This window comes from Python bivittatus, unplaced genomic scaffold (genome assembly GCF_059951505.1).
Source record: "Python bivittatus isolate LINGU-HERP-01145 unplaced genomic scaffold, Pbiv_v1 ctg000590_np1212, whole genome shotgun sequence".
NCBI classification, from domain to species: Eukaryota; Metazoa; Chordata; class Lepidosauria; order Squamata; family Pythonidae; genus Python; species Python bivittatus.
The window spans coordinates 9367591-9375926 of NW_028277086.1; positions in this window are offsets into that span (position 1 = coordinate 9367591).

Consider the following 8336-nt stretch of genomic DNA (forward strand, 5'->3'; position numbering starts at 1 on the left):
TTGTTTGAAACAACATTGAACCACATTTGAATTAAAATGTAAGAATTACATTGCAATTCTGTCTTCACTTCAAAAAAAGAAATATATGCATTTATGTTTCAAAGCACAATTTAAGGCTCTATCTTACTGATGAGTAAACCAGTTTGGCCCTCCATATTTATAGGCCTACAGTACAGATTGGTCTTATAAGCTGGGGATGATAAATGTTATACACCTGCAAATTACAGCCTGGAAAAAGCTAGGGTAGATGACATTGATTTTTTGTTCTGAATTTTCTATTCTAACTTTGCAAAGTCTGACTTTCCTATTCTGTTCTGTGCTACCTTCCCTTCAGCATCCTGAATGATGCCCCCCCTTTGGAAAAAAAATGGGTTTTTCTACCTCGTTCTTGAGGTCCTTTTGCATGTATATTGCATTTTTGTCCCTGGTGGCACCTTTAAATTTACCTGACTTTTGCAAGGTAACTGAAAATGCTTTTGTCTGCAACATTCTGTCTACTCTGCAATATTGTTGGCTGTTGTGTTTTCACTCTCTGATCAGGAGAAAGGCCCAGGCGAGAAGAGTTCTACCATGAAATCTTGTCCTAGTTCAAGGACAGTCAAACATTTGGTGACTGGAATAGCAATTTTTGGGGAGAAGTTTAGTTTTACCAGCGAATCACGGTAGTATTATTACAGAAAAGAAGGACAGACAGTCTAGAGTTGCAGTCCTGGGGTTAGGAAAGCAAAAGCACAGAATTAACTGAAGTGAGTGAAGGATACTCAAAAGGGGCTCCTTTACAGATGCTCAAAATTAAAGGAAAATTAAAATAGCAAAATGCTGACTGGTAACAAACAAAAGGCTTAACTTCTATAGTGGTTTAGTCTTCTTCAACAACAACAACAAAAAAGTAGTTGGTCCATCAGGAAACTATGAAGAGCAGAATGAAGAAGCAGGATTGAAGACCAGGACTCATAGCAACAGGGTCAGGGAGTACCTCCTTACTCTGAAAGAGTTTAAACCTTGAGGACCAGACCAATCGCATTCCATGGTACTGAAGGAATTAGCTGATGGTTGGGCTGAAGCCTTGTGTATTACTTCTGAGAAGTCCTAAAGAATGTTGAAGTATCACATATCCAAGGAGAGGAAGTATTGTTTCTTTGTTCAAAAAAGGGAAAAAGGAAGATCCAACAAATTACACATTAGTCTGTCTGACACTAATACCTGTGAAAGGTGCTAAAGATTGATCCATAAGCATATTGAAAGCAATGTGGCAATTATCAGAAGTCAGCCTTAATTTGTTAAGAACAAAGTTTATGATATTAACCTTATCACATTTGCGGATCAGGTAAGTTTCTTAACAGAGTGTGGAATGCTGTGGACACCATGTAACTTAACTTCTGGAAAGCATTTGACAAGGTACCCTGTGAGATGCAGATTACCAAACTAGCCAGGTCTGGGTTTGATGGTATAGCAACTGGATGGATACCTAGCTGTCTCAAAAATCATACTGAAAGAGTTCTCATCAATAGTTCCTCATCAAATCTGAAGAAAGGAACCTCTCGGTCCTTGGATCTTTACTGTCCAATATTAGGTGGGATAAGTAATATCCTAGAAGAGTCAAATAAAATTCAAAACAATTTTAATAGGACAGAGGAATGGGCCCAAAGAAACAAAATAAAATTTAACAGAGAAACAAAAAAAGAAACAAAATCAAGTGCAAAAATACAAGTTGGAAAATACCTGGCTTGGTAACATTACTTATAGAAACATTACTGGAACATAATAAACGGTGTGCCTGCAAAAAGGGCAAATACAATTTTAGACTGCATCAACAGAAGTATAATTTCCAGATCATGAGACAAAAGTGTTTCACTTTATTCTGCTTGGATCAGACGTTACCTGACCTGGGTACCATACTAAGAAGGAGAAGGATTCAGAGAAATTAAGGTAGACACTGAGAAGAGCAACACTGATGACCAGAGGACTAGAAATTAAATCCTATGAGAAAAGATGAAAGGAATGGATATGTTTAGCCTTAAGAAAAGACACCTGAGGGGGGATATGATAAAAGTCTTCAGGATTCACATAGAAGATCAAAAGCTGTCTTCTCTCATTCTAGAATGCAGGACACTGAATATTGGATCTAAATTATATACAGGAAGGTAGATTCTGCTTGGCTGTTGGGAAAAATAAATCTTCCTATTAATACGATTGTCATGGAGAAAATCTATCTACGTGGTCACTAGGAGTTGACACTGACTTGGTGGCACATAATCAATCAATTATAAGAGCAGCCAACAGTGGAACCAATTCGACTAAGATGGTGGTCTGCTCTTCATTAAATGGGTTCAGATGGAGGCTGAAAAACCTTCTGTTGGGACTGTTGTAATCTAGATTTCTGCACTGAACAGGACATTGGGCTCAACGGTCTAAATGGCCCTTTCCAGCTCTAGAATTCTATGTCACACAGGTGATTTGGTGGTTTATTTTTAATTATTTTCTTGTGTTTGTTTGGGTGTTGTCTTTGCTAATTTGGATCAGACAGCCTGATGCATATCCAGCTAGGCAATAGAATCCAGTTGATCTTGAGGAATCTCAAACATTAGGAAGAGTCAGCACTGGTTGGTCCTTGGAATGGGAGGCCACCAAGGCTGTAGGGTAGACTAAGAAGTCAAGAAAACATTCCAGAAGAAGGTAATGGAGAACCACTTTCATATTGCTGCCAAGAAAAATCCATGAACATGTCCATGAACTGATCAGGAGTTGGGCTCAACTTGAGGATGACTATACTTTACTAAACAGCTTAGATTATTTTAAGCTTGTGCAAATCTTATTTCCTCTGAAAAAATGCTGGGAAATGCAATTTCCGCTTTTTGGCAATGTGATCCTGCCTTAGGATTTAGTTGAAGTGAGGGCAGCTGGGAATGGTCTACTGTAAGAGCTCACCAGAAGGATTTCCACAGTGAAAGATGGGATGCTTATATGCAATCTTTGGCCTTTTCATAACCCAGGTGAGTGGGAGAATTCTGCACTTCATAGGGTTTCATTTCACTTTAATTGTCCTCTGCTTTGAAATTTTTGGGGAAGCAATTCCTTTTCTGTCAAACTTACTGGAAATGATTTTTTGCGGGGCGGGGGGGGAACACAGGATAATTTTTTGGATGGAACAGTTCCCAGAATCATCTCCCTCAGTGTTTTTCAAACTTGGCAACTTTAAGATGTGTGAACTTCAATTCCCATGCTGGCTGGGGAATTCTGGAAGTTGAAGTCCACACATCTTAAAGTTGCCAAGTTTGAGAAATACTGCATTAGGAGAAACAAGAATCTGGAGAACAGATGTCTGACAGAGGTGGAAGGGATGGGGTGAAAGGGATGGGGGCATGAAAGCAAGCCTTGTTAGTCATAGTTCCCTTGTTATGAAATTTCCCCCCTTTCTTCAGCATTTGAGGCCCCTGAGCAGGCCCAGGTCTTATGGGCTGGCTTTGGAATATCCTTCCCCACATTATAAACTTTTTTCTCCTCTAAAATACTTTACGTTCTTCTGCAAAGTTAAGAGGTCCTCAGGTCTGTACACATGCTTCTATTTTGCTTCCCTATGGCACTAGAAGCACATGAGTTCACTGTTAGGGTATATGCATTTGAGTACCCTTACATGGATCCGTACTAACAAATACAACTTGTGGGTTCCCATGATTCTCTTGCCCACCTTTCAGGAAAAACGTCCTGATGGTAAGACCTGTACAACAGTGGAACAATCTAACTATGGATAGACTGTGGGTCCTCCATCCGTGGAGGGTTTAAGAAGAGGCAGGACAGCCACTTTTTGAGAATGGTTTAATTGATTTTCCTGTACAGAGTTGGCCTAAATGATCTTTATGGTCCCTTCCAAAACTTCCCTGTTCTGTGATTCCATAATTCTGTGCAAGAACCTTTCAATTTTTTTTCAAGCCCTCCTGAGCTTTTCAGCACTCAGAAATCGGGGTCTGTCAAATCGTCTAAATTTTCACCTGTCCCTCAACAAGGAATGAAGCTGCTTATTAAGTTCTTACTCACCGCGGTCATCTGACTTAGCAAGAAAGGGATAACAGAAGGACAATTGTTCCATTACAACAAGGCCTGTATTAGGGTAGCTTTCAGGCCCCTCGGGGGGAAAACCCTGACTGAATATTGCCTTAAGCATATAAATGATCTATAATGTTCACCCTTACTGCTGCAGGAATTGTGACCTGCTGAAATTTTAATGAAAGGGACGATTGAGAAAGGTTGAGTTTGGGTTGATGAAGAAAGTGGTCACATGGTCAAGGGGGAGGCATAGCCAAAGAGGTATAAATCACAAAATTCTAACCTTCTTAAGGCCAAGTTCTTCCTGCTTATCTTCTTTTGAGAAATATCCTTCAAGGTAAGCAATGTTTGCCATGCTTCAGGGTGGAAGGGCTTCTTAATTGACAGTGAGTGAATTACTAACCAGTTATCTGATCTTAAACCTGTGAACCTGGCGGTAAATTTCAGGAGAAATGGTAGTGCTAGAAAATAGCCACCAGCGTACTGTCCAGGGCTACCAAAGCTGTGCTGGAAAGATCTCCATGACCACTGGATGGTGGCAAAGAGTTAGACTGTCTTCATCTCTTTGTTGCCACCTTGTGGTTGTCTGGACTTTTGCAGATCAGTTCTGGTGTTAGCATTGTATCATACCAGAATAAGTCCAGTTGTTCAAAGAGGTCTTTTCCCAGATAAGCACATGTTGGGTATCTGTTTGCAAACCCAGAGTTGAGCTAGGATTCTAAGCATCCACCTGGCACCACCTCCTGCTGGAAGCAAGCTAATGTCCTGTGGGTACTTACAGCTGGGTCAGAAGTTCATCTTACACAGTGGATGACAGGGTAAAGATGCAGTGATTGGATCAGTGCAGTGTGAACAAAATCCAGGTACTGCACTATGACTAAAAAAGTAGCCTGACATTTTTGTAGAATGCTACCAGTGTATCTATTTAAATATTGGGTTATAACTCACCCAGGAAAGGGTACAGGGCCTTCCTTGGTGTCAATGGAGTAGACTTCTAAGAGTGGTGATGGGATCAGGGTTGTAGAGAAGATAGGTTGAGTTTTGGTGCAGTATGGTGGCTTAGAGACCTATTTAGGAAGCAGGGGTCTTTTCTGAGTTTTAGTCAGTCATGGGCAAAGCATGTCCATGTAATCTCAGATCTGTCTTGCAACCGAGCAACCTTGCAGAGCCATTGCACATCTTGGTTAGAGGGATGCAAAATCTGTCGAGTATCCAAAATTTATAGAAATGCTAATGATACCTGTACAATGATAGCTATACAAAAACTTTATGTGGCATGAGTTTATGCCATTTGATCATGGGAAAAAATAGCCACCATTTGGGGGGGGGGGTGTAATTTTTTTATGCTGCAGACAGAATGCTGCAATTTGAAATGTGTGTTGCCCAAATGTCCTGCCTTAAGTGTTGAATTCCGTGCAACCCTTTTTGCAATTCTACGATGCAACCCTACTTTTGCAACCACCTGAAAATGTGAGGTCTCATCTGAAGTCAGCTAAGCAATTTTCCTTTCCCTTCCCTTCCCTTCCCTTCCCTTCCCTTCCCTTCCCTTCCCTTCCCTTCCCTTCCCTTCCCTTCCCTTCCCTTCCCTTCCTTCTAAAAACTAGATACTAAATTAGGACAAAGAACTCCATAAATGGATTTTACATGATGCAAAGTATTCTTTCTCTCTATCTGTTTGCCTTTCTTGAAACTATTCAGCAGTTCACTGAATGATCTGAAATTCTAGCAGGAGAAAGGGTGAAGCATCTGTTCTCCCTTTCTCTGCACAGCTGTCACAGTTTCAAAAGCTCCATCAAGATTCCCTCTTGAATCATTTTCTCCTCCTCTAAGCCGGGAAACCTCCAAATGTCTGTCTTTCCTGGCATGAGCTGGCACTAGGAACATACAGCTCAAAGATTCTTCTGCTGAGGTGTGTTCCTCAGATCCCTCTTCTGACCCTACCTAAAAGTGTTAGATTTCAATTCTCATAACCCAGTAAGACTGGCTTTGCTGCCTTGGAATTATAGGACATAAAATCTAGCACACCTGGATGGAATCCGATTCTGGGAGATGTTTCAGAATAACATCTGCTTTGGTAATTACCATATGGTTATACAAGAAAACCAGTTCAGGAAGCATTAATAATTTGATGTTGTACCCTGGGAGAACCATGCTTCATTATCTCAAAAGACATTTATATAAACATTTTATTTAATTCACCAGGCAAGCTTCCTGAAAAATAATGGTGATAATTCTATTGATGAATATGTTGATGATTTTACATAATGGTGGTAAGTGGAAAATTATTCATGTTACTGTTTTGTATTTTGCTACTTCTCTATATAGTCAGTTTGCTCAAATAGCCCCCTGGGAAGTCTTTCTGCAGATGGGACAGGTGTTATTGTTATTAACATTATTGATTAAAGCACAGTAAAAATAGATCCACAGATTATTAACTTAAATCCCATTGATTTAATTTGATAATCATGTTGATCATTATTGATTTTATGACAATTGGGAGTTGGGCGGCATACAAATTTAATAAATATTATTATTATTAATATTAATATTATTATTAATGATGATGATGATAATAATAATAATAATAATAATAATAATAATAATAATAATAATAATGTAATAATAATAACACTAGCAGACTCCTGGAATCAAATACTGCAGACACATAGGGACCCATGCCTGGGTAAACTGTTTTGACTCAATAGGACTGTTAAGTAACATCAACATGATCAGGTTAGCAGTAGAATACATAATTGTTTTTGAACGTTAAATGTAATGACTTGCTCATGGTGGTCACTCTATGCCTTGATTTATAAATTAGGATTGCTCTGTTGATAGGAATAATACTAGTATTATTATCTAAGAATTATTATCTAAGAATTTATATAACTAGTGATAATATTAATAGTGTTCACTAATAATACTAGTGTTAGACAAAAAGGACTGTTGATTTTATGAGATTTCTAAACGACTAGATGTAGAATTACAGCTTTATTGCTTGCTCTCCTCAACACTTTCATCCTGTTTGTTGGTTGACCTATTTTTAATTCACAAAGCAGCTCCAAAAAGAGGGGGAAAAAACATTATAGTGCCATCAATTGCAAGTAACAGAATAACTATAAATGTAGCAATAGGAATTCCCAACCCCTACAAGTTTAAAGTGCCTTATAAAGTCACCCGGTGCCCAGCAACTATTATAGTGTTCTCCTTGAGAAGAAATGCATGGAGCTTCCATGCCACCATTACAAAGGCTCTACTAGGCATTTATTTATTATGTTGGTATAATGCTGTAGTCAAGCAACTCCTGGTGGTTTGCAACCATTAAAACGTCATAAAACATCCAGTCCTCAAGTAAAAAACAAATACAAAACTAGAAGAATAAAATAGCAGGCTCAAAATGCCAGTGTGGCACCATGGTTAAGGTTTTGGACTGCACTGAGGAGAACCAGGTTTGAATGCACCTCCAGCCACACAAGCTCACTGGCAAATTTGGGACAGTCCTTCTCCCTCAGCCCAGCCTACCTCACAGGGTTGTTGTAGTGGGGGAAAATGGGGAGGAGGAATGCAAAGCGTTGGTCGCTTTGCGCTCCTATACTGAAGGTGGAATATAAATCTACCGAAAGAATGAATAAATCAGGGAGGCATTTCTTGATCTCGAAAGTTATTACGGAATGGAACAGCCTGTCTGAAAAGGAACTCAGTAAACAAAGCGCTCATGAAGAGGGCATGGCAGCACTGACCACAGGGGGAAGGGGCATGCCCACTCCTCCCAAAACACAGCCCCAATCATGTAGTCCAGGTGCTCTGATTCCACCTCCAAGTGATGCATGTTAAAAAGGGGCGTGGCCTTGACCATGTAGTCACAGCTGCCATCTTGGATCTCCTTGCCTCCAAGAGAAGGGGTGATGCCATGTAGCAGATTTTGCACCCCTCTTGCTGGATGGCATCTGACAAGGGGCAAAAGTGACTTTTATGCAACCAATCTCAACCCATGGTTGCTTCGTTCACTGGCCGCCAATGAGATGAGGGCAAGGCCCTGCGGACGAGAAGGAAACAAGACATTGCCGGAGTATAATTCTGCTGTGGTTAAGTGCAAGGGGCAGAGGAGGAGAAAGGGCCTAGATTTTGCAGGGGGAAGTGCAACTGAACCTCTGGTTGTGGAAAACCTAGGCCCTTTCTCACCTAGAGGAGTTCTCAAACTTTGCCGTATGGTAACTTCCCAGAATACTAAATCTACTGATGTTACATACCCACACACCCTATAAAGAACATAATGATTTCATTCATGTTAG